Source organism: Fukomys damarensis, unplaced genomic scaffold (assembly GCF_012274545.1).
Source record: "Fukomys damarensis isolate Sample0158 unplaced genomic scaffold, DMR_v1.0_HiC HiC_scaffold_35, whole genome shotgun sequence".
Taxonomy (NCBI): domain Eukaryota; kingdom Metazoa; phylum Chordata; class Mammalia; order Rodentia; family Bathyergidae; genus Fukomys; species Fukomys damarensis.
Window position 1 is genome coordinate 43,252,426 of NW_022900947.1, and position 23,997 is coordinate 43,276,422.

Genomic DNA, 23,997 nt, shown 5'->3' on the forward strand with positions numbered 1-23,997 from the left:
CCCCACCCCCGCGCTCCCCATGAGTCCTCAGCCCTCTGAAACAGCGGCTTCCCAGCCTCTGGATCCTCGCCTTCAGGGTCCAGACCTTTAGACGTTTAAACAATCACGATGACTTTAACGATTAAATTCCCGTGGGAGCTGGGCATGGCGGCTCAAGCCTGTAATACTAGCAGTCTGGGAGGCTGAGGCAGGAGGATTGAAAATTGGAATCCAGCCTGCACCATTTAGCAACTTCGTGAGACTGTCTCAAAATAAAAAAGGCTTGGGGCTGTCGTTCTGGGCTGAGAATGAAGGCCCAGGGTTCATTCTCTAGTAAAGGGGGGAAAAAAAAAATCAGTGGCTGGAGACACCTGAGTATTAATACCTTGTGATTTGGGAAGAAGCTCTTTTGGGAATAAGCCTTTAAGAGGAGGAAATTTTGGGGCCCATTGGTCACAGGCCCAGTGTGATCCTGGGAGCCAGGCTGAAAGGACAGCTCTCTGCCAACCTCATTCATCTAAGGACCCTCAGAACCTTGTTCCCTCCTGTGTGTGTGTGTGTGTAACCTTGCATCCGAGCCCGCAGTGAGATCGCAAGCCCGTAGGACTGCCAATTCCTTTAGAAGGATCAGCAAGCAGAAACAGCAGTCAGGATTTCGTTATAGATGAGATCCCCTGGGTGTGACAACCTCGGTCAAGCTGGTGGACTAGAAAATAGGAAGAAATGTGGTTATTTGGAGAAAGGAGAAAACGTAGGAAAATAAAGCCTTTAAAGAGAAATTTCACAGCTCTGTTTTTCAGGAAAGGAGTTAGCTACCCAGCTTCAGTTTCATTGATAGGGAAATATTTTATAAATAGCAAAACCCATAAAGTGTTACAATGTAAAATGGCTTCTGCTGTCTCTAACAGCAGTTTGCTTTGTTTAACTCAAAACTAACAGGCACCGAAGGCACTAATTGGCATTTGGTCTTACCCTGAGATAACACTCAAGATCTTGAGCTCTGATGAGACTGGAGCCACCTGATCATAAAAATGTCTAAATGAAAGAACCCATTGCTAACATTTGCTCCCCTGACCCTGAACACCCCCTTCCTATGGGCTAGAATAGATAGGTGAATCTTAAAGGTAAACTCCCCAACTGCAAAGAACTATTATGTCTGGGTTGAAAGGATTAACTATTCTGTGTCATGATTTGAACTGTGAGAATGAAACATAACCACCCAAATGAAGTCAAGGTTGTAAAACCCTATAAAAGGAGAAGTTGTAACCCAGTGCGTCATCGGTCCAGGCACAGCTTATGTGTGATCGACCCTTATCGATAAGTAAATTTGTTATTTTATTTCCGTTCTGCTGCCTCTCTGTATGTCACTTACTGATTCCTTCCGTAACGTCATGAGATAGAGAGAGAGGGTGTGGAGACAGATTATGTCAACTGCACATAGACAGGACCTCACTTCTTCCTGCTTAACCAGAGCCTTTTCTTTCTTTTTCTGAATTGCCCTGGTGAGCTCCCCCAGGACGTTGTGGGACAGCTGTGGCAAGCGTGGGTGTCCTTGTGCTGGCCTCAGCCTTAGAGGGGAAGTGAAGTCTTTCTCCTTCGAGTCAGAAGTCCCGTGCAGGGTTTCATAGATGGTCTGGTCTCATCAGGTGGAGGAAATTTCCTTCTGTTCCCAGTTTGGGGACCGTTTTTATCATGAAATGGTGCTGAATTTTCTTGAAAGTCTTTTCTGTATCTGCTGGGTTGACAATGGAAGATTCATTTTATTCTATTATATGGTGTATTTCATTAATTTACTTTTGAATGTTAATCCAAATTTGCATTCCTGGGATAAATCCAACTTTGCCATACTGTGTAGCCCTTTTTATGTTTTTGGGTTGGATCTGCTAATGTTTTGTTGAGAATTGTATCTGTTTCTGTAGAGATACTGGACTCTCCTGTGCTGTCTTCCTCTGTGGGATTATCAGGGTAATGGTGGCCTTGTACAGTGGTTGGGAAGTGTTCCCTCCTCCTCTGTTTTGGAAAGAGTTTGTGAAGAACTGGTATTTATTCTTCTCTAAGTGTTTGGTAGGCTTTGTGAGTGAAGCGTCTGGGCCTGGACTTTCCCTTATGGGAAGTTTATTGATGATTCATTTCATCTCATTATTTGTTATAGATCTATATTAGTTTGTAGGGTTGCAGTAATAAGGTACGCTGGCACAGTACAGAAAATGCGAATAGACTTGTTACAGGCTGAATTGTGTCTTTCATGCCCCCACGCGTATTGATTAAGGGCCTAATGCCAGGGTCTCAGAATAGGACTGTCTTCAAAGAGGTGATTGAATTAAAATGAGACTGAAAAGATGGGGCCCTAGCCCAGTATGATTGGTGCCCTTCTATTAAAGGAGAGGAAGAGATACTTGAGGTGTCATTTCATAGAAGAAAGGCTGGTGAGGTTGCAGTGAGAAGGAGGCCAGCTGACAGCCAATAGGAGAGGCCCCACTTGCCTTACCTGCCAGAGCTGCCTCACCTTCATCTTGGATTTCCAATCTATACAACTGTGACAGAATGCATGCCTATGTTTAAGTACCCAGTCCGCAGTGTTGCAGTATAGCAGCACTGGCCAGCTAAAATGTCCAGCCTGTAGCTGCTCATGTAATGACTTTAGGGTCCTACAGCCAAGAACCTGCTCCTTCTCTGCCCTCCCCATCCTTCTTCCCTTTCCTTTGTCCCTTGCCTGTTCTCAATGCCTCCCCTCCAGATGACAGGTACTAGACACTGTAGTCCCCCCTTATCATAGGTACACATTCTAAGACCTTCAGTGGGTTCCTGAACTCTCGGATAGTACCAAACTCTATACAGACTGTTTTCCCCCCATATATGTATTTAATTTATAAATTAAGAATAGCAAGAGATTAGCAATAGTAACTAGTAATGGAACAATTATAACAATATACTATAATAAAAGTTACTTAAAATGTATGAATTGAAATTGCTTATTTTGGATTTTTTTTTTTTTCATTTTCAGTGCTGGGACTATACCTAAGGCCTCAAACATGCCAGGAAACTGCTCTACCACTGAATTAGGGCCTCAGCAACTTTTTATTTTGTTTTGAGACAAGTCTCACTAAGTTGTCCAGGTTGGCCTCAAACTTGCAATCTTCCTGCTTCAGCCTCCTAAATAATAGGGGTTATTTAGGTTGAGTGCTACTGTGCACAGCTTGGAGTTTTTCATTTAATACTTTCAGACCTTGGTTGACTGTAGGCAGTTGAAACCACAGAAAACAAAACCATGGCTAAGGGGGGCTATTACATTCAATTATAGAATCATTCCTGCTTTCAGATAGTACCAAACCCGCAGCGACCTCCTGTTTCCTTAGACAAAAGTCAAATCGTGTGATGGGTTCTTTCTGACCCTTTCTTGGTCACAGCTGTGGTTCCCTGTGGTGTCCCTCCTCCTCTGTTGTGATGAGTAGTGCAGGTGTATATCGGGATCAGTCAGTCCCCTGACCTGCCGAGAAAGGGGTGTGCAGTGAGTTCTAATGAAAGAAAGACAAAGAGACAGAATTTCAAAGTACATGGGTGGCTGGGACTTTGCCAGAGTGGGCAAAGACAAAGACACTCCAAGCTGGCCACAACCTGTTGGGCACACAGTTATCCGAGGTATCGGGTGACTCACAGGACAGCTGCTGATTTTATGTTGATGAGGACAGGGAGACGGGCAAAGCATCCTTACAATAGTAGGTGGAATGAGATAGCAGACTAATAATTTGTTCTTCCCTCAGGTGAAACCTTTCTCTTTTTTTATTACTGCTTGGTTCTCAAGGAAGCAGGATGTCTTCAACTGATGTAATGTTGCCCTTGGGGGACACAGCATTACTGATCCATTGAGGCCTCAACTTCTGACTGGAGGTACACGGAGTTATGTAACCACATACAACAGCCAGCTGGAGGGTAAGGAGACATTAGGTCTCAGACAGCTCTAATCATAATTTAATTATGGAATAATTTTTCCCCAGAATTATATAGAATGGCTCTTAACAGGAGTGTTCCTGGTGGTCTCTGGCTTCAGGCAGTGACTCACCGGTGACTTGCCCTGCAGTTTCATTTCTTCTGTCTTAGCTCAGATCATCATGCCTCCACCATGGTCCCCTTAGGTGGTGGTCCTTGTGATACAGGAGAAGTAATATAACTCCCAACCTGCTAGATGTCATATACATAGAGTTCATGTTCCCCCAAATTGAAGAATGAATTCTAAGGCGCAGCGGAGGTTAAGAGTAGGAAAAGTTTATTGAGAGAGAGAGAGAGCGAGCCACTGAGAGGCAGGAGAGGACCAGAGTGGGTTGCCAATGAGCCTTCTTAAAGTTTTATAGAGCAAAATCATGAGGTGGGTACAACATGGGTCAAAACAATGATCAACCAATAGGATTACAAGTATAGCTGTTTAGGTAACTTTGATCCAATGGGGAAGTAGGTCACGTAGCAAATGTACATGGAAAGAATTAGGACCATTTTAGGAAGGGGTGGATCAGAAGGTCCTTGTCACCCACCTGGGTGACTGATGTCTATCTAAACTTTAGTGGTCCAGGAGAAACCAATTATCCCTTGGGAAGGCATGTAGACCTGACCATTCCATCTTTATCTTGAGGCCTGGCCTCCAACAGATGTGCTTCCAGCCGCAGTTGTAATGTAGTCTCACCGTCTGCACTGACTCCCCGAGGGCCTGACCCAGACTGACTACCTATAATGTTTCCACCTAACTTAGCTGTCTGTGATACTTGTATTTTCTGAGTAGCTTCTTGGTGGAGCATTTCCAAGCCTCCTCAGGCAGCAAACTCCTTGGCACCTGTGGAAAAGCCGTGGAGTCGCGTGCTGCTTGCTTCTCTCCCTTGGGCAGATGCAATCCACATCCCCAGCAGATGTCCACCCAGTTCAGAATGGGGCCTTGGGTCCCTTTGTGGCCAGCACCACACATACCCAGCTCTTCCCTTTGGAGCTCACAGGAGATGGGGGAAGCCGTCATAGGAAGGTGGAGAGAAGTCTGTTCACCCCAACCTGCTTTTATAGTGAGGTGAATGGGGGGTATTATGTGAAGGTGATAGAGCTAGCCTGAGTTCTTGTCCAATGTGTGGTGGACTTTTTATTTTTTTAAAAATAATGTGGGAAACACACAGCACATGTAGTTTTTGGTTGTGGTTCCTAGTGCCATTTCTAAGGAAGAAAAAGTTGTTCTGTTCCACAGTCTGTTACTGTCCTTTCCTCTCTCTCCATCACCAGTAGGCAGGAAATTATCAGGTGGGGTTGGAGTAGGGCTGATCACACCAGTCCAGTTACACAGTGCGGGGAGAGGGCCATGCTGGTGGCTGTTACTTTGACACGTTCTGTCAACCAGCCTAGCTGAGCAAGGTGTGCATGTGCAAAAATTGGAGCAATGACTCTGGAGAGAGGTCAGACACCAGCTGCCTGAGGCCTTGCACACCATGCCCCAGACTTTGGTCTGGGGTTTACCATGTGTGGCCAGATTATATGGTGAATGTTTAAATTAAAAATATTATTATAGTAAAAGACATGTTGCCATTAATTTCCTAAAAATACTCACCCTGGCATTGAACATACTTATCCCATGGTTCTGGAAGTTCTCTTTTATGTCTTAATTTTCGTGTCAGGGTCCCACTTTGTAACCCAGGCTGGCCTTGAACTCCTGACAATGCTCCTGCCTCATCTTCCCAAGTGCTGGGATTACAGGCGTGCACCACCACGCCCAGCGTGTGTCTTTTTGAGTTGTGATAAAAAATACAAAGAATGCTGCTGCTGAGTGCCATCCAATGGAAAGGCAGCTCATAAAAACATGACTACATAAATATAAAGGGAACAATTCAAGAGGAAGAGATAACAATCATGAATATATATTTACCAAATACTAATGCCCCCAAATATACAAAATAAATGTTGGAAAAAATTTTTATCAGCTGTTCCTCCGACAAAGGTCTACTATCTAAAATAAATAACTCAAAAAAATCAGGACCCCCCCAAATATAAAGACACAATTCAAAAATGGGCATCTGAAATGAATGGACATTTCTCAGACAAGAACTCAAAAAAATCAGGACCCCCCCCAAATATAAAGACACAATTCAAAAATGGGCATCTGAAATGAATGGACATTTCTCAGACAAAGAAGTAAAAGCAGCAAATAATCATATGAAAAAATGTTCAACATCACTGGTCATTTGAGAGATGCAGATGAAAACAACACTGAGATTCCACCTCACCACTGAAAGAATGGCTGCTATCAAGAATGCTATCAAGAAATCAACCAATAACAAATGCTGGTGGGGTTGTGGGGAGATAGGAACCCTTCTTAATTGTTGGTGGGAGGGCAGACTGGTGCAAACACTGTGGAAATCAATATGGAGCTACCTCAAACAAATAGGATTCGAAGTCCCATTTGACCCAGTTATTCCTCTGCTGGGTATATTCCTCAAAGAATTAAAAGAATCATACCACAGTGATATATGCTCACCCATGTTTATAGCGGCACAGTTTGTCATAGCTAAAACTTGGAAACAGCCCTATTGCGCATCAACTGGAGAATGGACAAAGAAGATGTGTGTTTGTGTCTGTGTGTGTTTTGACTGGAATGCTACTCAGCCATAATGAATTTTAAAGTAGAAAGATTTATAGCTAAATGGATGCACATTGAGGCCATACTCTTAAGTGAAATCAATAAGTTACACATATGTAAATACCGAATAGTTTCTGCAGTGTGAAAAAGTAAAAGTGTAAATAAGGATTAAAATAATTGATATTGATAATTGATATTGTGTAATAGGAAGAAAAGTCTAAAAGAGTAGAGGAAGTGGGAGGGGTAGGGGAAAGGTAAAAAGGGAAAAGAAAAATGTGAAAAGGAAAAACATGGAGACAATATCTTTGTAAACAGGGAAGGGTAGAGGGGCTGAGGGGAGGGCTGGGGAATGGGGAAAAATAAGAACCTGATAAGTCATGTATAGGTAAAGATCCCAATGATGAATGTAACTGTATTGTATACCTAATATGTACCAAAAATTTTAATAAAGCTAAAAACGAACAAAAAACAAGACAAACAAAAAACCAAGATTGAGCCCAGCCTTGGCCATTTAGTGACTTAGTGAGACCCCGTCTCAAAATAAAAATATAATTGGCCTGAGATATAACTCAGTGTCCTGGATTCAATTCTCAGTCCCCTCCCCCCATTAGGAGACCCCCTGATCAGTGAGATTTCTTATGGTGGGGATCTGGAGCAAAGCTACTGCTAAAGCTGGCTTGTGCTGGGAGAGATGATGAGCTTGACTTTTGGACTCTACAGATCAAGTCTGTCGTTTTTGGGACGGTTTGGGATCAGGAGACATTGTGGGACATTTGACTCAGAGTAATCCTTTGTTCTGTCCCTATTTGTAAAGTCCTTCAATGATAAAATCTCATTGTGTAATAAAGGACAGAAACTGATTTCCTATCAGTATTCTGTATCTATGCTCTTAAAAGAGCCACTGCTATGCAGGGAAATAGCTAATGATATAATTGAAAAAGCATTAATAGCCTATAAAATTCAATATTAGGTTGAAGGACACTCTAGAGGTCGTTTAAAGCTAAATGATGCGGAAGCATGCTACAAGCCCAGAGCCTGCAGTGTCAGAGCCTCAGAATTACCTGAAGAACTCTTCAAGGTCACCGAGGAAGGAGTGTGTGTGTGTGCATGTGTTTGCTTTGCATTCTGCTCACTTGAGAAAACCTTTCACATCAGAAAGCTTTCACAGGGTCAATGTGTGACAGCCACCTTCCATGTCTACACAGTTGCAAAGAAAATCTAGAGTTTAAACTCCACTCCTCACTACACTGCATATGTCCCGCGAGGCTACTACATCTCTAAGAGCTTTATTTCCTTATTTGCAATTCATTATTTTACACTTTCACTTTGAATTAACGCAGAATTTTACATTTACACCCCCTATCAGATGAACTTGAAAGCATTTCTTTTTGTGACAATGAGTAGACAAGAATGCCCCTGGGTTAGTCCATAACTAGAGTTCATCCTTCTTTTGTAATGGAGAGAGGATCTGATTGTTCGGTGGTAAATGATGAAGTGTCCTGTATTAATCTCCCAGTTGCTTGATTCCATAATTCACCTTGGCAAAGTAGAAAAATAAAAAATAATAATAAAGAGCCTCCTCATTGTGAGAAGCCTGGGAGAACAGCAAACCAGGATGAATAAAATATTTTCAGTGACTGAATCACAGGAGGTAACTGAGAATGAAATGCTCCCAGGAAGAGGTTTCCTGGGTGCTTTTGGAGGTTTCTGAGAGTGTTTAATCCCAGAAGCATCAATTTCTCTCCTTCTGAGCCCAGGATCAGCTGGGAGAGTAAGATGAGGAGCACCACATTCCTTTCACTGGTACAAAATTGGTTTATAAGCTTGTTAAAGTGTTGGACTAATAACATTCCTTTCACTGATGCTAAAGATTCACTTTTTTCCCTCAAAATTGACTATGTGAATGACACAGATGTTGTTTTATCCGTGCCTGCAATTTAACTACCTGGCTGGTATGTCAGCCTCTGAAGGGAATAACAAGCTAATTCTAGTGTTGTTACAATCTAGCTAGTATTGTTACAATCTATTGTCACCCTAAATAACAGACAGAGAGGGGCTCTCTAAAGCGTAATGGCATTCATTTGGGAATTGCAGTGGGAATACAGGTGCCATGACAAAATGGGAGTCATTTAAGGAGGCTGCGGAAAAGGGGAAGTTTTCAAAGGCAGAATGAGGAGGGATGCATGCAAAAAAAAAAAAGTTTGAAATAACAATCCTTGGGTACAAAGAGCAACAGGACGCTGTCAGTCCAGGTTTAGACAGAGAGTTGTTGAGCAGATGACCTTGCAGAAGTGTTTTTGTTTTGTTTTGTTTTTTATAAGTTTGAAGTAGGTTTTGGGCAAGGAGAGGGATCTGGCCAAGTCTTTTGTGATCACTCCTGCTGTTAGGCAGTGCAATGAGATCTCCTTCACAGCCTTTGTCTTCCTGTATTTTATTTTATGTTTGGTTTGGGCTTGACACAGGTGACCGCTTTGATTCTGACAAGTTTGGCACTGTCACATTTCAGACCCAGTTTCCTTAATGCTAAGCCACCTTCTTCAGTAGCCCCTGTCAGAGCCACAATGCTTACTAGAAACTTGTTCTGTGTGTGTGTGTGTGTGTGTGTGTGTGTGTGTTAATATTTGCACTGGGGATTCAGCCCAGGGCTTTCGCTTGCCAGGCAAGTCCTCTAAGCACTCTACAACTGAGCTACATTCCCAGCTCTTTTTTTTTTTACTTTTTAAATTTTATTTTGAGGCAAGTTTTCACTATGTATCCTAGGCTGGCCTCAAATTTGTGATCTTCTTGCCTCAGCTTCCCAAATAGATGGAATTGTAAGTGGGTGCTACCATGCCTGCTGAGCTACTTGCTTTTAAACAGAGGTACTGATGTGCTTGAATAGAGGGAGTACTTTTTAAGTCCCTCTTTTTGATGATTCTTGTTGAATGTCACTCTCTAAGGTTATGTGAGTAAATTAAGCCTTTCTGGGTGTCTTTCCTCATGGTTCAAAGGTCCACTTTTGCCTTCATGTTCCTTAGTCTTGGGTGCCAAAAGCCCACTGATCATCCAAGCAGATGGTATCTGGCTTGACTGTCAAGGCCTTCAAGGCAGCAGACTGCCCAGGAGCTCTCTTTCTGTAGAGAAAGTGGCTGCTGAAAAAGGCTGGGTGAGAAGACCTAGCCCCAATGAGAAGGATCTTGGGAGACCTGCACTGTTCTGTGTGTGGCTGGTTTTCGGAACCCAGGGGCAGGTCGGTGGACAGACAGGAGACAGGGGGGAGGTCTGACAGCCCCAGAGTGGGCTGGAGACCCAGTGGTGGGGTCTGGAGGTCTTCAGTGCAGCGTTGGGTGTGTGGTGGCAGTGACATGGATCCCTGTGCAAACCTCTACCTCTGGCTTTTGGAATGAACTGCCGGACACCACCAAATCCAGGGAGCAGGCTGATGTGGGAGGGTGACATCATCCTGTTTCATGTGCCTCTCCAAGCCATCTTGCCGACTCTCTTTGGGTCACATTCTCACTGTAACTCTATACCAACAGTGTTTTCAAGAGGCATCCCATTAAGGGCTGAATAAAAGTTATTTTGGGTGTAAATGTCTCCAACCAATCAGAACACACGAAATTCTCAATTTGGGCTCCTTGAGGCAGGTCTGGCCAGTTGAGGAAAATTGTTATGCAAAATGGACCCATTTCTAGTATACTCCACTATGATGGAGTTGGGAGCCACAGGGGAAAACGCTCAGGTCCTGAGCCTCTGTTGCAGGAACTATCTGCTAAGACCAAGCTGACGAAACAGCCCCCCTTAACTTGAAGACTAATTTTACTTAGCAACTGACAACAACCTTTTTGGAATTCCCCGGAGAAACTGAGCATTTACCTCATCCCAAAACCATGTTTTCGTTACAACAGGAACCGGCCTCCTTTGCCCGTTTCCCTTCTGGGAATTGCTCGCTTTTGAAGCCCAGCCAAGCCCGGGATCCTGTCTGACGCCAGCCACTCCCACGTTTGTACACGTCTGCGAGCAGTCTGCAGGAAGCTCAACTCCTTCTCCCTGGCCGCTGGGTTTGGACTGTGTTCCGCGTCTCTTACTGTGTCCTCCACGTACGTGACCACACGTCAGGCTGCACGCTTCCACCCTTGCAGCTGGGTCTTCCTCCCTCCTTCCTTCCCTTCCTCTTTTCCTTCCAGGGAGTCCATCAGATCCCAACTCCCAGTTTTCCCCAATCCATTTAATCTGGCCATGCTGTGCCTTGCCAAGCCTTTTCCCTGGGGGCTGATAGGGTTGGAGGAAAATTAAACTCTATGACTGGACTCATTTCCAACCTGGCTGCTCTTTTCTCCTCTTCTTTTAGGGTCCATTTTATAACTATTCAGGGCCCACAGGAGGCGAAGGCATTCTTCTCTGGCCCCCAGAGCTCCTGGAGGTCCCAGTGGGGACATCGCTACCTGCTGGAAGTCTCAGGTCTGGTGTCTCCACGGAGTGTTATTCACCTTACCTCACTGCCCTGCATCCGACCACCAGACAGTGAGGTCCCAAGGACAGTGACTCGCTTACAAATTGCTTCAGCTTGCTGCTTCTCCAGTGCACGCATGCAGGTACGAATGAATGAGTGAATTATTTCTCTGTCTCCTGCTGCTCAGCTTTCTGTTGCTCGTCCTTTTTATACCCAGGTCTGGTTTAGGACAAAGCCTGTTCGGTTTTAGGAGCACTCATCTTTGCTTGGATCACACAAGGAGAGACAGGAGGGGCAGAAAGCAGCCAGCAGAACTCCAGCCAGGCGCCAAACCTGTGTGTCTTAGTGTTCTAAGTACATAAAAAAAATGCTGCTGTATCCACAGACCAACAATTATCTCATTAAATAATTCCTCAGACCTTGATTTAACTGTTAAGAAAGATGTTTTGATAAAGAACATCTGCTGTTGTTTCCAAGTAAATATTGTACCACTAAACTTTGATTAAAAACTGGCTTAAAAATTTAATAGCCCCTCTGTAGAAGACGGCTAACTGCAAAAAGAAAAATGTCACTTATTTAAATTGGTTTCTTCCCCTCCTTTGTTGCTCAATTTCAACTGGGTTCCCATAATGATGGCTTAAAACCCACGCAATTTTGGATGCAGTAAATTGAGATGCATAAATAAGATTACCATACCAATACTGCTGTTTTCACTCTTTTCCTATTGATATCTCATTTCAGTTTTATGCTTTAATTAAATTGAGTGTATTTTATGTTCCAGTTTGCTTTAAAACAACTGCAGTGCATGTAATTGACACTATTTCATCTCTGTTAGAAAGTGCTGAGTTGGATCAAATATACTAGTTCCATTTCCTTTTATGTTTAACCTGTGGAAAAACTAAGACAGAAATAATAAGAAATTGTGTTTCTTTTCCAAGTTTCTCTGTTAGGTGAGAATAACGACTTAGTAATTACTAATAAAGATTGAAATGACACCTTTACTTTTAGCATAATTTTTATCTATATAAAAATAGATATTTAGTAGTCTAAGGTACTCTTACTTAGTATTTTTCCCAAATGGTGTGTAACAAATAATAAATACATCATTGCTATTCCACTTATTCCATATAAAGCATAAATCTTCAAATATATGTTTTAATTGGTTGGGTTTAGACTAAGTATTTATGATAAAGAAATTATATTATGCTGTATTTCTATAGAGATTGGCAAAAGGATTGTAAATTTTTCGACTTTGTGGGCCAGACTATCTCACAACTACACGTCTGCTGGTGCAATATGAAAGCAGCCATAAATGCTACGTAAACAGATGACCATGGCTTTGTTCCAGTAAAACTTTATTTATAAAACAGGTGGTGGTCTGTGTGTGACTCAGTAGCTGTACTTTGCTAATCCCTATTATCAAGGATAATGAACAAGTCCTAGGCAGAGTTTGCAGGTGAGAAAAATCAACAGGTCATTTCACTATCTAGGGTCCAGAATCTACTTTTAAAAATAAACTATAAATATATTTTAGTTTGTCTTGTGATAGTTTGTATTAATTTACTTTATTGATTCCAATATTATAATTTCCACCTACATCTTGTATTTCAGAGTAGGGACCTAGGCTCATCAGCAATTTGCAAGTCTGAATTAAGTTGTTCTATAATCATCCCAATTAAAATTTGCGATTTCCTTTCGCATAGTGGTTGCAGCTGGTTTATTTTACACACAAACCTGGTTTATGTGAAGTTGAATTTTGTAGGCTCTCCACTTCATACCATTGCCTGTGAAGTTCCAGTTAGGGGTGGGAAGAGGGTCTAGTATAGTGAAAGAGCCACGTTTAATTGGTTTTGAAAACTGGATGTCATTATTTCACTAATAAAAACTTGGAAAGTTATTTCTCCTAGTCCTTTGTGCAGCCTGATGACTTCTTCCTTGTACAGAAATGGGCCTGAAGAATGTGCTAGGTGCCTGACCCACATTCCTGTGATGTTTCCACATGGTCTCTGCCACCCAGCTTTCTGGAGACACACCATTCTTATTCAAGAGCCGTCACTGACTTCTGTATCACCCGCCTGGCAGTGGAATTAGCTACCTCGTGGTCCGAAGTTGCTGACATGAGGGTTGCTTATTAGTGGGCGTTGCCTCAGTGAAAGGCTAGAGCCCCAAGATGTTCATTTCCAAACGAGTGGGTGCACCTGCCCAGATGTAGCTTGCCAATTATATGCAGGGCAGAGGAGACCAACACAGAGGCAAAGCCACCTTCTGCCTTCAGCTCCAGTGTTTTGCTGTGTAGGCAACACTGTCTTACATGTTTAAAGCAGTGCTGATCATTACTGTGCAGTAAATTATGCAAGAAATTAATATTTATATGCCATTTCATTGAGGGTGTATTATGTAAAAGGAATTTTGAACACATTTTCTTCTTACACTAATTATATGAGGTAGGAATTATTATATTTGTTTTCCTCAGTATAGGCAACTGAGCCCAGGTCCCTCCAAGACCATTTAAAAAAACTTTTTGTTTTTGGTATCGGGAATCGAACTCAGGACTTTGAGCTTGTGAGGCAGGTGGCGGAACCACTGAGCCAAATTCCCGGCCCTAAAAAACTTTTTTTTTTTTTTTTTTTTTTTTTTTTGAGGGAGGATCTGAGCCTCTCAGTTGCCCAGATGAGCCTTGAATTTTTAATTCTTCTACCTTAGCCTCCCAGAGTGCTGGGTAATTAAAGAGTTTGTGCCACCATTGGTGTTGTTAGTACTTAGGGAAAGGAAGGCTTACAGACATACTACGTATTTGTTTTTTTGTGGTTCTAGGGATTGAACCTATGGTCTTGTGCATGCTAGGCAAGTGTTCCGCCATAGCCCAAAGCCCAGAGAATTAAAATAATTTGCAGAAGTTGGCAAAGCTGGTAAGTGGGGAGGCTGAGATTTATGCTCAGATTACTTTGGAACCAAAGACCTCATTTTTCTCTTATGATGTATTTTGATATAGCTGCAGCTCAGGAGCTCTCAACGCCTGTAACTTAGTCACAAGAGTCTGTGCAGTAGACCCTGGACATAGACATTTGTTTGTAGACTTGAGTTTTTAGTGCAGTTTTAAGTTCACTGCTAGAATAAGCAAGAAGTACAGAGTTTCTGCCCATGGTAGCTTCCCCACCACCAACATCCCCCACCTGAGTGGTACGTTAGTTGTCCCTGATTATGTACATCGGTACAGTCTCACTCAGAGCCTGTATTTACATCAGGATGAGCTCTTAACATTGTACGCTCTGTTTAGTCAAATGTGTCCCATATAGCGGTGTCATACAGAGCACTGCCCTGAAAACCCTCTGAGATTGGCCTATTTATCCCCCCCGCAGCCCTTGTCAACTGCTCATCCCTCTGCTGCCTCCATGACTTGCAGTTCCCAGAATGGCTCAGAGGTGGATCATATAGCAGGTAGCCTTTACAGATTGGCTTCTTTCCCTTCACAAAATGTGCACACATTTCCTCTAAGAACGTAGATATTTTTCAGAACATGCTAGGTGATGCTAATGCACAGCCAAGACTAAGAGCATTGGTCTCAGGTTGCTTGCTAAGTGGCCAAGGCTCATCCTCTGCACTCTTGCTGTGTCTCTGTGTGTCACTTTATGCTGCCACAGCACCCACAGGTGGCCTCCAGCACCCAGCTTGTGCCCTCCGCATGAATATACCCAGTGCTGCCACGTGCACCCGTGATTGTCAGTTCCATCTTACCATGGTTGCAATGTTGGATTATCACTGAGAGGGGCTTTGTGTAGCATCTTATCATCTGATTTTTACCTTTCACTTGGGAAGAAGCCTAGAGTAAGTCCCATGGAGATGATGAACCGTGGTGGTCCCTGACTCAGGGCGGCAGCATCCGGGAAGGAGATGAACTTGAAGCTGAATGCTGAAGTGAGGTAAGAATATCAATAGACTGACAAGAACGGACCCTTCTGGAAGAGAGGGAACAGCTTGATGGAAGATATGCAAGCAGGGACCTAACAAATATTTGACTGCCCCATATGAGCCAGCTGTCTCGATGGTGTGTTCTGCCCACCAGTGGGGCAGTCATTGTGTGGCATATACCTGTGTACACACATGTGTAGCAGCAAGTAGCTCTGCTAAAGCCAGTGAGTCCCCTGAGACAAGCCTCAGCTTCACTTTTTGCCTGTAGATCCCTGAAGAGACCCAGCATCTCTCACAACTCTTGAAAGGTGCGGCCTATGATGCCTTCCCTTTACCTGCCTGATTGGACCAAGGACAAATGCTGAAACTATAGCCGGGGAACCAATTAGATGATCGCTTTTGGTAATTTTAACCAAGAAACACAGATCTTTTATGGTACTAGATGACGCTGGTTGTGAGAGTTCATGTATTTACTAAGAGCTGGCTGGCTGCTTCATGCTGCTCTAGGGTCAGTGGCTGTGATGGTGTGGGAGGAGGACAATGTCCTCTTCTCCTGGAACTTAGAGTTGAGTAGGAAATGAACAAGTAAATATATATGAACATTTCAGGGGTACCAAAGGCAATGGATAAGACAGAGGAATTGGGAAAGATATCAACGGGGGGCGGTTAGAGAAGGTCTTTCTAAGAAGGTGACAGAGGCTAGTGGGCTTGGGGTCAAGGCCAACAAACAGGAAACTAGTTGAGGAGAAAATGAGGGTAAGCACTGAGTCCGCTAGAAACTGGAGAGGGAGGAGTGATGTGGTTGCTGAGAGATGTAAGGAGGCAAAGGAAATTTGTGCTTGATTTTTGGGTCCTTTGAGTTCCACTTCTATTTCTTTCCTGTATTCTTTCAGTAACACCTGTAGGTGCACACACACACACACACACACACACACACACACACGAACATACCCTCTTGAGTTAGCTTGAGTAGGTCTTGAGTTCTGCATAGGAAAGGATTTAAGAATGGGTAAATTTAGGGAGTTTCTCAGGGGCTTAGAGAGCCCCTTAGAGAGCTTGGGATTTTTTTTCTCTCTCTGAGAAGGATTTTGAACAGTGTACAGCATCTTTGTGCTTTGGTGCTAGGGAAAACACATTCTTTCTTCGAGAACAGAAAGCGTCTGATTGTACTGAAGCATGCTTTCCCCTGCCAACCGCTGGAATGAAAACAACCGCCATCCCTACTGCCAGCAACCTGGCCAGCCACCACCTGTTCTTAATGCCTACGAGGTGCGTTAACTTCGCCAGGCAGCTCCAACTGCACCTGGGATGCAAAAACATCCTGCATTTCTCCAAACACCACAGCAGGGCTGTTTAAACGGCACATTATCCAGGAAATAGTCATTATCTCCACACCTCCCGCACTTGGTGTGGTGGGTTATTGGATGAGCTTCGGAGGCTGCTCCTGGGAGTGCCAGTGCTATGGGCCTATTCTCCCATCCATGGGCGGCGCTGTCAGCGGGCCAGGGGAGCTGTGCTCCTCCTCAGCAAACCCGGGGAACTGCTTGCATCCACACATGAAGAAACGGGAGCAGACTGGTGAGCGGAAGGAGACTACTCTGAGGGGTGCATCTTCACGGGGAGCGCTTGGCCAGTGTGAAGGGGACAAGGTGGAGGCAAATGGATGAGTCTCTCTCCACTTCCTCCCCAGGCAAACAAGAGGTCTCCCTGTCAGCCATCACCTGGGGTCCTCTCTGCCCTCATTTCCCCCGTCCTTCCTCTGTCTGACAGCAGTCATAGCTGACCTTCAACAATAAAGAAACGGTTGCCAGTTTGGGCTGGCAGGTGGGTAGTCGATAGCTGTGTGAGACGTTAAAGGTGCCCTGCATTTTACAGCTAGGAATCGTGACCCTCCGATGTACCCAGATGTGTCTGCCTATTCTTTTGTAGTCTTTAAACTTTACATAAAAGTCAAATCTTTAGTCAAGCGGATTGTGGATCTGGCTAAGAAGCAGGTCAACTGAGCTGTATTTCCGAGGGCAGTGAGGGTAGGCATGCTGCAGTAAAGCAGAGATACAGTGCTTTTAAGCTCGGGATTTTACATGTCTCATCAAAAGCATCCGAATGTGTATTGGTCCTAGTTTGGAGGTAGAGGCCTTCACAAGGAAACAGAAACAAAAACAGAACTCAGTTTCGTATGGACATTTGGTGATTCCACCCTGCATGGTTGAACCTGCCCCATCAGCCCTAGCACGTGAGCTGACAGAGGCCTGAGGTTGGCAGAGCAGTCAGTTGAAATTCTGAAGCCCAGCCGTTCATCATCTAGTCCTGATTATTGGGAGCAACGGCTTTATTTCATCATATAAATTTTAAGCTCTTTAACGTCTCTGGAAATGTATCTGGCTTGGTGAACCTCACACCCCCTAAATATAACACACATCTTGGAAAAGAGAGGAGGGAATAGTTTGTCAACAGAAAAACAAAACCAAACACAATAAAAGCACACTGAAAAAGCCGTATAAGCTGCTTCTAGCATATTGGCTCTGGGAGACTGGATGCGAGCGAATGAATACTGCTTTGTAGTTAGGAATCATGGAGATCCGGGAAATGAAAGACAATTACAAAGAAGTCAAAATCAGATGTTAATGATTGTGTGTGCAACTGCCTCTTGCTCAAAACATAAAGAGAGAGGTACATAATTCTTATCAATAGTAGTTGGTTGGTTTCTCTGTCTGCTCACCAGAAAGAGGTTGAATCAATTTTTAATGAATCAACACAAGCCTTCAGCCGGTTCAGATCTTCCATGTGCCCCAACGACGGCTGAGCCCAATAGATGTCACGTAAGAGTGGGGCCTCTCTAGTTGACAGGAGCGCCCAAACCCACAGCTTTTCCTCACTCTTTGCACTCCCCGGAGTCCCTTTGCTGGATGGTTTGAGACCATGTTCTACCAGATTGTTGTCTGCTGACTCCCAACCTTCATTCACCTCTCTGCGCACACTGGACCCCCTCTCCTTTCCTTCTTGGCTTTCTCACCACTGTCAGAGTGCAGCTTTCTGAGCAGAGCTGATGCCTCATGAAGTTCACACTGTCACAGATTGAATGGTGGAGGAAAACAGAAGCAGGATGTACTGAGCTTTTGCAAGCCCAGTTATTCTACTTAAGGCATTTTGTTTCTTTTGTGAGCTTACTGCTCAACCTTATTTTTAGAGTTATTCAAATATTCTTTCTTTTATGAAACGATGAGAAGAGCAGATTTTAAAAAATTCTTTTTTAATTATTAGCTCTGTATTGGTCCCCAGGATTTTTATTAAAATTGTTCTTGTTCATAAAAATTATAAATCCGGTCACCACGGAGTTAAAGTACATTTGGAAGATGCTCTGAGCTGAACACTGTGGCACACGCCTGTAATCCCAACACTCTGGGAAGCCAGAGAGTAACGTTACAGAGAGGGCAGATTGAGGAAGCTTCATCTGCACTGCAGAACACTGAGCTCCACGGGGACAGCACTGGGGTCAGTGACAGCCAAATGCGCACTGGACGATTCTGTGCCTCGCTGGGGAAAACAAGTAAACGTGGGCCAAGGAGATCCAAGAGGTGAGATGTCACCATGGGATTCTCCATGTGCACTTGGCAGTGCAGCACAAGAAGACACACCAGGCACTTCTTGTCACCTTCTCAGAGTTTTCTAAGAAGTGTTCAGAGAGGTGGAAGACCATGTCTGCTAAAGAACATTTGTAGGAACATTCAAAGACTTGGCAAAGCTGGGGATTTAGCTCAGCGGTTCGGTGGCCTGCCTTGCAAGCACAAGGACCCGAGTTCAATCCCCGGTACCAAAAACAAAAAACAAACAAAAAACAAAAAACCAAAAAACCAAAAACCAAAAAACAAAGACATAGCAAAGGCAGACAGGGCCTGTCACAAAAGAGGTGAAAACCTATATCCCTGCTAAAGGGAGACCAGAAAGAATTTCAAGGATCCCAATGCACCCAAGAAGCCTCCTTTGGACTTCTTCTTGCTCTGTTCTGAGCACTGCCCCCAAATCAAAACAATTGGGAGTGTCCTTTGGTGATGTAGCAAAAAACCTGGGAGAGACGTGGAATAACACTGCTGTAGACGACTAGCAACTGTACAGAAAGGGGGCTGCCAAGCTGAAGGAAAAGTAGAAGAAGGACATTGCTGCCTACCAAGCTAAAGAAAAACCTGATGCAGCAAAAAATTAAGTTGTCAAAGCTGAATAAAGCAAGAAAAAGAAAGAGGAGAAAGGAAATGAGGAGGAAGAAGAGGAGGAAGAGCAGGGAAGAGGGGGAGAAGAAGGAGGAGATGGAGAAAGAGAAGGAGGAGGAAGAGGAGAAGAAGGAGGAGGAGAAGGAGGTTGGTTTTAACACAGCTTTATTCTTATCTCTAAAGCCTTTCTCTCTAACCCCCTTGTACACAACTCAGTCCTTTTAAAGAAAAAAAAAAATTGAAATGTGAGGCTGTGTAAGATTTGTTTTGAAACTATATAAACTTTCTTTATATAGTTAACACACTACTTTAGATGGCCCTGTCTTGGTGGTATTTTCCTCCTTCCCTCCCTCCCTTCCTCTCTCTCTCTCTCTCTCTCTTTTTCACGGTGTGGGGGATCCAACTCAGGACCTTGCGAAGGCAGGCAATAGCAGCACTGAGCTAAATCCCCACTCCTTGGTGGTATTTTCAATAGCTGCTAACCTTGCTGGCACAGTATGGAGGGTGTAAGTTGACACGAAAACTTAAAGCAGGTTCTTGTTAGGGCACAGCACAGAGTAGCTATATATGGGGACAGTAGTTTTTCATCTTCAGTTGTCTCTGATGCAGCTTATACAAAATAATTGTTGTTTTGCTAACTGAATTCAGCTCTGTAATTGCAAAAAAAAGTGGCAGCTGTTTTGTTGATATTCAGAATGCTTCTAAGTAAATACACTTTTTTTTTAATTAGGAAAAAAAAAGAGAGTTAGAGGCCAGCCTGAGCACAGCAAGCTCAAGGCCAATCTGAAATATTGCAAGTCCTTGTCTCAGAAAACAAAACAAAATAAACAAAAAAGATACTCTGTATTTTACTTAAAAAAGGAAAACATTGCTCCCCCAATTACAAATTAAAAATTGTCAGAAAGTGCATCATATATGATAGAATCTGTAACATTAAGAAGTATTAATGTATAAATTAACCACAGCTTTCCTTCTAAGAAGGGAGGGACTTAGTGTCTTGCTGTGTTAACTGAAAAAATGTGAGGCTGAAAAACTGGAAGGAAGAGAAGGATTGGACTGAATTTCAGTAAAAAGAGCCAAGAGCAACTGGAAAAACAGAGCATTTCCCAAGGCAAGGCACTGGAGTAGAAGGGAAAAGAAAGAGGGAGTGTTTAAAAATATTATTACTTTAAAAAAATAAAATTTGTGACATTATGGCAGATAGTGGTAAACACATTGAGGAAAGTATAGGATGCACACAGTAGGACAGGAGGACAGGTGCAGTGACCCGGAGAGCGAAGGCCAGGATGCGACAGCTCCTTCTAGCTTGTGAGACCTCACTAATGCATTTTTAGGAATGTTGCAAGCCAAAAGCCAAGCATAACTGTTAAAGATTAACTGATACACACCTACAAGTAAACACATCATGTTAAAAACAAAACGAGGGGAGGGAGGGACAAGGGGAAAAAATGAGAACCAAGGCCTGTCATGTAAAGGTGCAAGATCCCAATAATGAATGTAACTGTACTGTATACCTAAAATGTACCAATAAACTCAATGAGGAAAAAATAAACCCATAACGAGTACTCAGAACTCCCCATTTTCGATTTCATTTACTACCCGCTACCCTTATCTTTTAGTTACATTCATGTGTCGTTTAACAACGGGGACAGACACCCTGAGAAACGCGTCTTTAGGTGATGTCGTCCTGCAAACTTGACAGAGTGAATTTACACAAACCTAGATGGTGTAGATGAATGTACCTCTGGGCCACATCACGGATTTACACAGTGGGCTGTCGTTCCCAGGGCCACGATGAACCACTCAGTGCCAAGATCAGATCGAGTGCAAGAGAAAGCGATGCGGTTGAGAAACGTGGTGAACGCAGTAGGTGAGGCCAGGGTGGGGCACCGTTCAGAGGGGCCTCGCTGTGTCCCATGGATCCAAACAGAAATAGCAGAACTAAGATTTTAGTGTCGTTTCCCCAAATTTATGCTATCGAAGACCCTTTCCTGCTCTTTTCAAAACAAAACTATAAAGGTGTAAACGGCTTTTCAGTGTTTTCCTTTGGAGTTTGGATCTTTTCTTTAAAGCGAACAAATCTGTATTCAGAGTGACCGCAAAATACCCCGCTGTATTTGGGTTACAAAGAAGAAAATACTAAGAGTTTCCGACTCCACCTTCAGAATCTATTGGGCTTTAAGACATGCTAAACACAGTATTTAACATAGCTGTTTTATTCTCCTGTGGAGAGCAAACACATCATACTTTCAAGCAGACAGAGACTTATTAGCTGCTGACGTCTCTTGATAATGTCCCTAAGTCTCATTGGCCCGCCTTCTGCTGTGATAACAAAACCCTCCCCGCGGATGGTAGGAACTTGTGAGTCCTGCTGATGCAAATTTCAGAGGCTACAAGATACTAAAGACTCCCTTTCTTCTGGGTGGAGCTGGTGATCAAGCATCTTTAGCCTAAATGATGATGTGGGGCTTCCGTTACAGATTCTGTTCTGTAATTCTCAATAGACTCATTCACCAAAATAAGAGGGAAAACTTTGGGCATATAGAATTTCTCATGATTTAAAACACAACAAAGCTAAAGCGAGGAGTCCCTCCCGTAAGTGCTCCTGAGGGTGTTGGAGGGCTCGTTGCTGATGGAGGCTTTCTCTCTGGACAGTGAAATGCCTTTTAGTTTGTGAAATTCCATTCCTGAATATGTTCCCTTAATGTTCTTTGAGGTCATAATCCCTCCTCCAGGTTCTTCCTTTTTTTCTCTCCGCCTTTGATCCCAATAGGTTTAAAATTCTCTGTTTTTAACAAAAGGGACAATTGACATAAAAACATTTCGTGACTAAAATACTCATTTAAATAGAATCAGCCAATTTTTACACATAGAAGTCTCTCTCTTTAAAAGGAATGGAGGGGCTGGGGATTTAGCTCAGTGGTTCTGCCGCCTGCCTTGCAAGCACAAGGGTCTGATTTCGATCCTTGGTAACAAAAAGAAAAAAAATACCACCAAAACACCAAAAAACAACAGCAACAAAAAGCACTGGAGAACCAATTATCAGAGACTCTTGTTCTGCTACTGCTTAATTTCTTACTTTTTTGTGTGTAATGATCACTGTGCACCCTTTTTTCCCCTCTGCTCTCCTCTTCATTTCTGAGTTGCTCTTCCCTTCCAGGAATGTTTTGTCACTTCTGTGAATCTTGTGTCCCCCACACCATCTCCATGATATCTGATGCCACCTTTAATGTCGTCTTCAGTTTCCTCTGTTGCGTGTTAGCTCCACACACATGGCTCTTATTCTCCAGTCATGTCTCTTGGAACTGGAGATTGAGTCCAAGATGATTCAGACCATGGTTTCTGTGCTTGAAGGCAGAGAGAGAGAGAGAGAGAGAGGGAATCTACATTGATTTTTTTGTGCACTAAGTTGTCACCAATGCACTACCTAGATTTGAGGGTAAGGTGGGGAGATGGGAAAGACGCTTTTGTGGCTTAAATATGAGTAGTGACCTCCAAAGCGCTCAGGGTGCTGCTTTCCTGAAGTACTGTGGACCTTTAAAAGGCGGAGCCTAGTGGGAGACCCTTAGGCCGTTGAGCACAAGCCCTCATTTGCTCCCGTTTCTTGGCTCACTGATGTGACCCTTTGTCCCAATTTGGGCTCCCCTATGATGTGCTGCCATGACCAAAGGGCCAAATCAGTGGGGCTGTCCAATCTTGGACTGGACACTCCAGAACCATGAGCTAAATTGAGCCTCTCTTTATTTCATAAGCACTCAGGTATTTTCTTACAGTGATGTGAAGCTGATAGATACTCGTGCCCAGGTTGGCCTGACTAAAAATCTATTTATACTCATCCCACTGAGCTGCCCTAGCTCAGGCATGGCTGGATGGCAGAGAAACCAAGCTGTTGCAGTGGGTGGGAAGAGAACTGCCACATCTTGAGTGGTCATGTTGTGCAGGTCACTTTAGGTGTGGTGTTTAAAGAACGTCAGATCTAGCCAGGGGTGGTGGCACATGCCTGTAATCCCAGCACTCGGGAGGCTGAGGCAGGAGGATCACTGTGAGTTCAAGACCAGCCTGGGCTCGTCCAAGTCAGTCTCAACTACTCCTGCTGGTGCCTCTGCCGCCATCTTCAGTGCCAGAAAGGTAGCCGTGAGGGCACTCACAACCCTTTTAGACCTCCTGATTGTGCCAGTCTTCGGACCTACTCTGTAGAGGCAGAGGTGGTCATAAAGAGTGTTTTTTGTTACTTTCAACTTTGAACATCTTTAAAGAAGTGGTGGGGAAACTTATAGTAGAACTGAGTGGAGTTCAACCCTTTAGGAGGTCGGGGAACTCAGTCTGGGCCTTGCAGCCCAAGCTCAGTCTGCTTTGTGGGGTTCTGCCACCAGCTAGCTGTGATCAGGGGACTTGGCTCTGCAAATGGCAGCACATATTGTATATTATGACAGCAGTGATATAGTCTGAAAGAGGCCCTTCAAACTCATTTTAGTTTTTCTTTTTTTCATCCTACTCTGCAAATTCTTCTTTTTTTTTCATTTTGTTTTCTTTCTCTAACATTACTCTCCAATAGTATCCCTCATCTCTCTTTTTGCTTCTGCTCTTGTCCTAATTCAATTTTCTTCTTTTATTATTTCTTTTCTTTTCTTTATGTTCTTTTCTTATGTTATTCTATCTCACTCAAGAGTTATTATACTTCTATTTTGTTTGTTGTGTTTGAATTTAACAATTTCCTGACAATTGTCTGGTCATTCTACATCTTTTGGCTTCATATGAAACTTTCTCTAATTCTTATACTTATCTACTCCTCTTGTCTTAACTTTGTTTTAAGCCCCCATTGTAAATGGGAAATATCCGTATTGAAAAGTTTGTTTACTGTAAGCATATTT

The 23,997-nt window shown here is 43.5% G+C and overlaps 1 long non-coding RNA gene and 1 pseudogene across 1 annotated transcript; both read left to right on the forward strand.

Annotated features, from left to right (window-relative positions):
* Positions 1-3,321: 3,321 nt before the first annotated feature.
* On the forward strand, positions 3,322-11,995 carry LOC104852067. Its single transcript, XR_777395.2, has 3 exons — positions 3,322-3,909; positions 10,468-10,659; positions 10,911-11,995. It is a non-coding gene; the product is annotated as an uncharacterized LOC104852067 (long non-coding RNA).
* Positions 11,996-16,097: 4,102 nt separating this feature from the next.
* Positions 16,098-23,997, forward strand: part of LOC117284203 — a 17,821-nt pseudogene continuing 9,921 nt past the window's right edge.